This window comes from Anomaloglossus baeobatrachus, chromosome 3 (genome assembly GCF_048569485.1).
Source record: "Anomaloglossus baeobatrachus isolate aAnoBae1 chromosome 3, aAnoBae1.hap1, whole genome shotgun sequence".
Taxonomy (NCBI): domain Eukaryota; kingdom Metazoa; phylum Chordata; class Amphibia; order Anura; family Aromobatidae; genus Anomaloglossus; species Anomaloglossus baeobatrachus.
The window spans coordinates 160983739-160993738 of NC_134355.1; the positions used below are offsets into that span (position 1 = coordinate 160983739).

Consider the following 10000-nt stretch of genomic DNA (forward strand, 5'->3'; position numbering starts at 1 on the left):
TGCTCTTCTTTTGAAAATCTGAGTGGTATAAATCATACAGTAAAAAGCATTTTTTCTGGACTGTAGACCGAATCTAGCATGGAATGTACTTTGGTAGATAAGTGGCCACCCCTCTTTCACCAGATCCATAAAATTAGTACGTCTCTGAAAAGGAATCTGTCAGCAGGTTTTTTCTACCTCATCTGAGAGCAGCATAATGTACGCAAAGATAACCTGAATCCAATGATGTTTCACTTAGATTACTGGGTGCAACCGTTCTGGCGCAATCAGAATTTTTAGATTCAGCCAATCAGAAGAGGGGTCATGCCGGAGTGCTGTGCACGTGATATTGTAGTCCAAGCAACGATAATGGTTCTGCTGCTTAAACACATAGCAAATGAACAGCTCGGACCTTAACAAGACAGGCATCCTTGAATTTTCTTTTATCCCTTGCAGCATTCTGGCTTCAGCTTACATAGCAAAAACCTGGTGACAGATTCCCTTTAAGCAGCTTTGGAAGCAATATCCAGCTGGCACTGATAAGGTAACCGTATCAGACTGGCAGCATGCTTGATATTAGCAGCCGTAGTACAAGATGGTCATATAAATGCCACTGTGGTTATGAAGGCTGCAGCGTAATGTGTTTTATTTAAAGAGGCAGGTAATGAATGTCTGTAATTTAAAAAGAAAAAATACTTTGACCAACTTCTAAGAAAATCAGCTTGGCCCTTTTGTTGACACTTAATGTCCAACTCTACTATAAAGTAAGGCTTGGTTCACATTTCCGTTAAATTGTATCAGTCACAATCCACGTCTCTGGTACACAACGGAATCCGTGTAGCGGATTCTGTTCTGTCCCATAGACTTGTATTAGTGGCGGATTGCGACTGATTACCTTGCGTTGCATCCACTGCGCGGCGGTCAGTCGTTTTTGGACTTAACGCCGTCCAGAAACCACGCAGAATGTAACGTTTTTCTGGCCGTCAAAATTAACGCACCGCGCAGGAATCCGTCAAGCTTGTAATGTTTGTCTATGGTGCTGGATTCCGTCATAATCCGTCTAACGACGGAATCCAGAGCTGAATTCCGTCATGCTCTACTGAGCATGCCCAGCATGTTTGGCACACCCACTGGGCTGTCCCAAACACAAACGGATCATGACTGATCCGTCAAAAAACGGATGCAACGGATGCGACTGATCAGTTTTTTCACAGGATTCCTGTGAAAGGAATCCTGTGAAAAACGCAACTGTTGCGTCAGTTGACATCTAAAAAACGACTGATCCGTCGCTGAAGGATTTGATGGATTTAAAACAACGGAAATGTGAACCCAGCCTAAGAAAAAAGGAAAAAACAGCCAGCACCAAAATTCTCAAGAATAAAAAAACTTTTCTTTCTTCGTGTTAAAAAAAAGTGTGGAAAACATAGCAGTACCCTTACATGTTTCAGACCTCACAGGTATGACTAAGGACCCTGTGAGGTCTGAAACATGTAAGGGTTCTGCCATGTTTTTTATTCCACTTTTGCGCACTTTTTTTTAAATGAAATAAAAAAAAGTTTTTTTATTCTTGAGAATTTTGGTGCTGGCTGTTTTTTTCCCTTTTTTCTTGCCATTGTCCGGATGTGATCTCCGTTTTCAGGCCGTGCATCAGTGGAGCTGTGCACAAACTAAGGGGTAGGCTGAATTTAATTTTTTTTCTTTTCTACTATAAAGTGTTGTTTGTCACAAACACCATTATTTTATTAATTTAGTTGATGTAATTTTCAGAGATTTTAGATGTGGCGATGGTAACGGTCACACCGCAGTCTAGAATAGTGCGCTTCATAGGTGTAACATTCACTGTGCCACGTGTATAGCCGAGTGTGCTAAACAGCCTTCATTCTGCTGCTGCATCTGTACGTGGCCTCTACCACGCAACCTTTACCTCTACGTGCAGATCCTAATCACAACTTGGCATATACAGCTGACTACTTGGGGCAATGTTTTTTTCTTTGAATTTTTTTTTTTTTAATTGGCATAAATATTGTGTTAAAGGGACCCTGGCTGCTCCTGTTTACAAAGGTCATAGGGCAAAAGCTGTCAATCATTTAACATCAGAGGTGGGATTGGGGCTTATATCTTATGAATACCTCACACTCATGGCTCAAAGCTCTGGTAGATCAAATCGACCTATACTTTATGTGACACTTTACTAAAATTAGCATGTCAGGTACTCGGGATGCATAAGTAGTAGTGATGAGTGAGTGCTACCATGCTCAAATACGCGTAACGAGCAGTTAATGCTCAGATGTGCACAACTCGAGTACCGGAGTATAATGCATGTAAATGGGGAACTCAAGCATTTTTCCAGAATATTTTATGGAAAAATGCTCTAGTTCTCTATCGACATAAATTATACTTGAGTACTCAAGTCGTGCCCATCTGAGCATTAAAAGGAACCTGTCATCAGAAATCTTGCACTACCTAAAAGATTCCCCCTCTGCAGCTCCTGGGCTGCATTCTAGCAATGTTCCTGTTTTTCTTGTGCCCCCTTTCTGACCAAAATAAAGACTTTATAAAGTGGTACCTTTTTGTATTCAGCTCTTGATAATGGTACACGGGAGCGGGCTCTCTGGTGTCAGTCTGCCTCCTGTCGCTTTAGGCCGTCCCCCATCGCGCAATATCAAAGAGGTGACGTGAGGTAACCTGGCCAGCACTTGCGCAGAACGGTGGATGTGGCGGTGAAAGCGCGAGCACGAAATTATGGACGGGTACTTGCTGATGAAAATCACAACACCGCCCATAATCTCGCGCCTGCGCAACACGTCACCAGCGGTCACACTGTGCACATTGCACAGTCCCGCGAGAGTGGCACGGCGCATGCGCGAGATTCTGGGCGGCGTTGTGATTTTCATCAGCAAGTACCCGCCCATAATCTCGTGCTCGCGCTTTCACTGCCGCCTCCACAGTTCTGCGCAAGCGCTGGCCAGCTTACCTGACGTCACCTCTCTGAAATTGCGCGATGGGGGACGGCCTAAAGCGACAATAGGCAGACTAACAGACACCAGAGAGCCCGCCCCAGTGTACCATTATCAAGATCTGAGTACAAAAAGGTACCACTTTATAAAGTCTTTATTTTGGTCAGAAAGGGGGCACATAATCAACAGGAACCTCTCCAGAATGCAGCCCAGGAGCTGCAGAGGGGGAATCTTTTAGGTTTAGTGCAAGATTTCTGATGACAGGTTCCCTTTAACTGCTTGTTAAGAGTATGGTAGTGCTTTGTCTTCACTAATAATTAGTAATAGGGTTGCGTTATGATCCAGGATTTACCTCCATGTGACCACTGCAAAAAATGTTACTTTTTTCGACCTCTGGTTTTAAATAGCACGTGCCTTTGACTATTAGAAAAAAACCTGGTGACCGATTCCCTTTAAATTGAGCTCTTATAAGCTGTGGCCACTACCAGTGAGCTCTTATACACAGCATTCCAGAATACTGTATATAAGAGCCCAGGCTGCTCTGCATAATGTAAAAAACACCTTTATTATACTCACCTAGGGGGCGGTTCGGTTCGATGGGTGTCGCTGGTTGGGGGTCCGGCGCCTTCTGCATCTTGTGCGATCCCCATCCTCCTTCGCAGCCCAGTGTGGATGACGTGTCCTATCTCATCCACACAGGCCAGCATTGCGGTCCTGTGCATTAACACTTTGATCTGCCCGACTGAGGGCAGATCAAAGTATTGTAGTGCACATGCGAGGGCGGTGTTTGACCTTTCCTCGCGTCTGTGCATTACAGTCCTTTTGATCTGGCCTCAGCAGAGCAGATTAAAGTGCACCTGCACAAAACCATAATGCCGGCCTATGTGGATCACGTAGGACACATCATCCACACTGGGCTGGGGAAAAAGGAGGATGGTGCTTGCAACAGAGAGGAGGTGCCAGACCCACGACCAGCAACACCCATCGGATCGGACCGCCCCCTAGGTGACTATAATAAAGATGTTTTTACTTTATACAGAGCGGCCTGGGCACTTATATACAGTATTCTAGAATGCTGTATAGAAGAATGGTGGCCACAGCTTAGAAAGGAAATACCTGGTGACAGGTTCCCTGTAAGGTGTATGCCAGTTGCCCTTAATCTGTCTGCATTTTTTTTTTTTTTTTTTTTGCATTACGGCAAATCACAAACAAGTTTCAGAAATGTTTATTGGTCACAAAGACTACACAAATCTTGTAAAATAATCTGCCTATTTCACAATCAATATTAAATACTTAATTGCATGGTATCTCAGGCATTCTCTTGGTGTATATACACATTACGAGTTACATTGGCTTACTATAAAAGGTAAAGATCTTTTAGTCTTTAATGTAATTGAGTAATCCCCAAAGCTTAACATTCGTTCAGCTTCTCTCTAATGTTTTTGTTCTTCTTCCGTACATAAATGTCCAAAATATGCCAATCAGAATGTCAACATAACAAGTGCAAAATGTTATGTGGGCATAGGTGATAACTTGCGGATGAGTGGGCTCTGAGCATTGGACCCCACTGATCCTTAGGCCTAAGCGGCACACGGCATGAAAATCGGAACGAGTGGAATGCGATAAAACATCGCGTTCCACTCGGACCCATATTAGCCTGTGTTTCAGCACCCATGAACGATTATTTTCTCAGCCCTAATCGGACCGAGAAAAGTCGCAGCAATGTGATCCTGTTTCTCTCGCACCCATTCAAGTCTATGGGGCGAGAGAAAAATTGCACTGCACTCGCATTACACCAGTGTAATGCGAGTGCAGAGCGAGAATGGCAATAGCCGGCAACGGAGGACAGAGGGAGATAAATCCCTCCCCTCCTCAGCTACGGCCCTCACCTCCTCAGCATTGGCTCGCCCCTCCTCAGTGCCGGCCCGCCCCCCGCAGCTGTGGTCCGATCACACGATCGGACCTCAGTCGCAATGACACTCGGCTCCCGCTGTGCTGCCAGCATGAGCCGAGTGTCATGCGAGGATCGCAGTAGACCCCGTGTGGCCCCGGCCTTAAGCCCGCTTTACACGCTGCAATGTATCTTACAATGTGTCGGCGGGGTCACGTCGTAAGTGACGCACATCCGGCATCGTAAGGTACATTGCAGTGTGTGACAGGTACGTGCGATTGCTATTGAACGGTAAAACGTTCATCGCACGGACATCGTTCATTTCTCTAGAATTGAACGTCAAATTGTTCATCGTATCCGGGGTAGCACACATCGCAGTGTGTGACACCCCGGGAATGATGAACAGATCTTACCTCCGTCCTGCGGCTCCCGGCCAGCAATGCGGAAGGAGGGAGGTGGGCTCAGCTCCGCCCCTCCGCTTCTAATAGCCGGCTGCCGCGTGACGTCGCTGTGACGCCGAACGTCCCTCCCAATCCAGGAAGTGGACGTTCACCGCCCACAGCGAGGTCGTATGGAAGGTAAGTACGTGTGACGGGGGTTAATCGTTTGTGCGGCACATTCAACAAATTGAACGTACTGCACATACGATGGGGGTGGTAACGATCGCATACGATATCGTATGCTGGATCGTAAGGTATAAAGCAGGCTTTAGAGTGGGACTCTGAATTGCTCTATTACAAGGAATGTGCATGCAGTAAATAGCAACATGCTGTACTCATCTCAGACTGTCCCATACACAATAAAATAAGCTGTGGTGTGCATGTACAGCCCTTGCTCCATTCCAGCAGTGCATATCTGAGCCCCATTCCAAATTAGTGTGGTTCCCCCTTCAATTTTCAAGTTATTGCCCTGTCACCTATCCTTTTGATTGTGTTAAGTGTCTAAACCTGACAGCATTTAAAGGGGTATTTAAAGATCCTATCCCAATATGTAGTAGGCGTAATATAATATTAGCAAATACCTTCAATTAGAAATGTAGTATAGTTCTTCTGGAAAACTGTCGGCGAACTGCATCCACAGCCAAATGGATTGATGATTTAGATATCATTACTGGGTAGCAGTGAGACCTTAAAGCAGCCCATTGTATACAGACTCTTTTGTGATACTTTATCTGTATTGTTTTAAAACAAATTCTGCTAAGCTACTTCTGTTTATATCTTCTCCTTTAGCTTTACATGTGGTTCTTATACTGGACATACGCCCTATGGTCAAAACTATTTGGACACCTCATGATGCCATCTATGACTTTTGTCTAACAACCCTCCACAAAACCAGATTCTGTAGTATAGAGATGGGGGTCCTTGTTGTTGCTATAACATTAATCTCTATTCTGGTAACACACCAAAATCTTATTGAAAGACTATGGGAATTTGTGCCTCTTTTGGCCAGAGCTCATTTATTTGAGCTCAGATACTGATGTTGGCTGCAGTTCTTCTCAGGGAACTTAAATGGTGTTGATGTCAGAGCTCTGTACAAGATACATTTGCGTCCATACCAAATTTATCAAACCACGACAATCTTGCTTTTTAGATTGGGGCATAGCTATCCTGAGGCAGAGGAGGACCCTCCTAAAACTCTTGTCACAAAGTTAAAAGGATACAATGGTGTAATATATATAGTAGTGTGATGGTGTGATATTGTGGGTTATGTACCATTTTGTGTGGGTTAATGTTTAGGTGTGGTTCACTGTCCATTATTTGTATTGCTTGTGTGTACATTGTATTGTCTGTAGGTAATCACTCCATTTAGTGTTTCTAGGTGTGGAGGGAGGTGGGCCTGGAATCCATGTAACTTCTTTGCTTATCTGGAGATGGAGTCAGTCTGTTTGGTGAACTTGAAGAGAGAAGCAGGATTGAACCTCTGAGGGAAAAGCTGTGGCTCCTCAGAGAGACCTGGACATTTATCCCAATACTGGACTATATTCGTATTTCTTTAGTGTTTTTACCCTCTGTATGGTGGATTAGGTTATGGACCATTTGATTTGCTTGGAATAAAAGCTCTTTGGATTGTACAGCCATCTCTTGCTCTGTTGATTGTGTGATATGGGAGAAGGACCCCATCACAAGTAGCATTACAATTCACCTTCGCTTAATTATGGAGTCTTCCACAAAACATAAAGAATCCACCAAATTTAACAGTAGCTGCTGGGTAGCGCTCTCCTTACAGTTTCCAGACCTATATATATATATATATATATATATATATATATATATATCGATTGACTGCCAGATAGTTATGTGATTCATCAATCCAGATAACGTTTCCACTTTTTCATAGTCTCGTAGCAGCTCCTACTGAAACTCCACATAGTCCATGCTCTTCTTGGTGAGGGTACAACTGTTCATTCGTGAAAATCCAATTTTTAACGTGACTGTTTTTGTTCTCATGTCACTTCCAGTGTGACCAGTGATCTGTATGCAGATAGTCCAGCATGGTGGCTCAGTGCTGGGGTCCTGGGTTCAAATCACAACAAAGACGTGTATGTTCTCTATTTGTTTGTGTGGGTTTCCTCCGGGTTCTGCGGTTTCCTGCCACACTCCAGAGACCTACTGATAGGGAATTTAGTGTTAAATCTATTTTTATTAATTTTTTTAACACAGAAGAAACATAACATACATTTACAAACCGGCAGAGTTGGCACCACATATCTGATACTGAAACGACGTAGGTTTTACGGATGGTCAACGGCGATCCAGTGCCAAGAGAGAGACATCTCCCCAGGTCCCCTACCAGCTATTGGTATGCAAGTAGCAACTCTCACACAAGAAAACTACAGAAAGCACAAATCTCTCAAAAAAAGGAACTGCCACACAAAAAGTAAATAGAAGAGAGAAGTAATAGGGAAAAGAGTAGAAAGAGAGGAGGGGGTGTTAGTTAGGAGGGGAAGGAGGAGTTCCCAACAATCTCTCTGAATTCTGAGGATTCCAAAAACATTATCCACAAACCCCATATCCTGATACATTTTTCAGTGGACCCATTCAACTCTGCCATTAGATCCTCCATTCTCTTAAGACCAGCCATCTTCCCCAGCCAATCCGCCAGTGTGGGAAATCTAATCTGCTTCCAACATCTGGGGATGACTATACGAGCTGCTGTTAAGCAGAAATGCAGCAGATCTCCTTTCTGCAATTTGATAGACTCTGGGAGCATAGAGAGGAGGGCCACCTTAGGGGATCTCTCCACGTTATTCCCACTCACTTTTTGGTAAACAGACAATACTGAGTCCCAAAATGGTCGCAATTTAGCACAACTCCACCAAACATGTAACATCGAACCTTTTTCTGTACCACATCTCCAACACCTGTCAGACACCATGGGGAAAATGGCATGTAATGTAGTTGGGCAGCGATACCACCGAGTGAGTATTTTATAGTTCTTTTCCTGCGCAACATATGCCAAAGACAACTTGTGAGACCACAGAAACGCCCAGTTCCACTCATCCTCTAGGATATCAACCTCCAACTCCTCCCTTCAACTAGTGACAAATTTGGGACAGTCAGACAGGTCCCTTTGATTCAGAAGCTGATAAATAAGCGAAATGGCATGGTCGGGTGGCGAGGCAAGCAGAAACAGCTTCTCAAATGGGGAAAGTGGAGGTGTAAGCTCCTTTTCCCTGTTGTGCTGGGATAAAAAGTATTTCAGTTATGTATTTTATCCAGGGTATGTTGGGACAGGTGGCCGAAAGGACCGTGTAGGGTGGCAGGATGTTTCCCTTAAGGACGTGGAAAAAATGGGGTTCCTCTACCCACCTAAACGCCATGAATTTCCTACAATGTAACCCCGGGGGGAAACTCTATATTTCCGAAAAGGGGGTTAAGTGGGCCTTTGCCCCGAGAGAGTGCCCCTTCTGACTTCCTGATCCCATACCCTCAGTGCCATCATCACCAGGTCTGCTTCCTTACCGTACTGTGCCCTACCCCATCTATCCATCCATGGGAGGTGTAATGTAAGGGAGTCTCCAACCCTTCTTGCTCAGTCTCAACCCACTGTTTTAAGCCCCTGTGGAACTGCCAGTCAAACAGTCTGAGTAGGACAGCTGCCCTATAGTAAAGTTGGAAAGTCCTGCTCCTCCCGCCTTCTTGTGTCTGGTCAGAATCTTTATACCAATCCTAGGCCTTCTGTTGCCCCAGACAAACCTGGATAAGGCCGTTTGGAGGCTCATAAAAAATGACCCCGGCAACTGAGTAGGTATTGTCTGGAACAAAAATAGAAACCTAGGGAGAATGTCCATTTTGATGGCATTTATACACTAGAACCAAGATAATCTACTCTTATCATACTTTTTCAGATCCCTGACTGTCCGCTCCAACAGGGGCAAGAAATAGAACTGTATGATTTTTGTTGGGTCCCTTGGAATGAATACCCCCAGGTATTGGAGTGCCATAGGCTGCCATTTGAAAGGGAAATTCACAGTGGTGCGAGCTAGCTCTTCCCCAGATAGGGCAACATTCATCGCCTCCGATTTTCTAAAATTCACCCTAAAGTTAATAAGATTACTATACACCTCAAACTCTTTAAGCAAGGATTGGAAAGAAATGTGTGGCTGTGAGATAAACATGATGAGATCATCCGCGAATAGGGCAGTTTACGAAGCCCACCCCCTGCCTCAATGCCGTGGATACGAGTTATTTTGTATGGCCACTGCCAAATGCTCCATGACGATGACATAAAGCAAGGGGAACAGCGGGCACCCCTGCCGGGTGCCATTGTGGATGGGGAACGAGGGGGACAGAAACCCATTAGCTCTGACCCTTGCTGAGGGGCCAGTGTGCAAGGATGCGACCCATTCCATAAATTTTGTGCCCAGACCCACTTGCCGCCGAGAAGCCAATATAAAGTTCCATCTGACCCGGTCAAAGGCCTTCTCTGCGTCAACTGAGAGCAAACACATGGCTAAAGAGCGGGCTCTCGCCCGGGCCATCAGAAGGAACTTATTGGTGTTATCGTCGGCTTCGCACCCCTGTACAAAACCCACCTGGTCTGTATGGATGGTCCCCGGGAGGATGGGGGTGAGCCTATTGGCTAACTCCTTTATAAAAAAAAAAAAAAAAAAAAAAATTATGTCCAAATTTATCAATGAAATGGGTCTGTAGTTAGCGACCAACATGTGGTC

At 44.8% G+C, this 10000-nt stretch overlaps 1 protein-coding gene across 3 annotated transcripts in view; it reads left to right on the forward strand.

The window, feature by feature from the left end:
* The window catches only part of STXBP5 (syntaxin binding protein 5), a 611224-nt gene that overhangs the window by 269252 nt on the left and 331972 nt on the right, over positions 1 to 10000 (forward strand). The window lies entirely within an intron of this gene.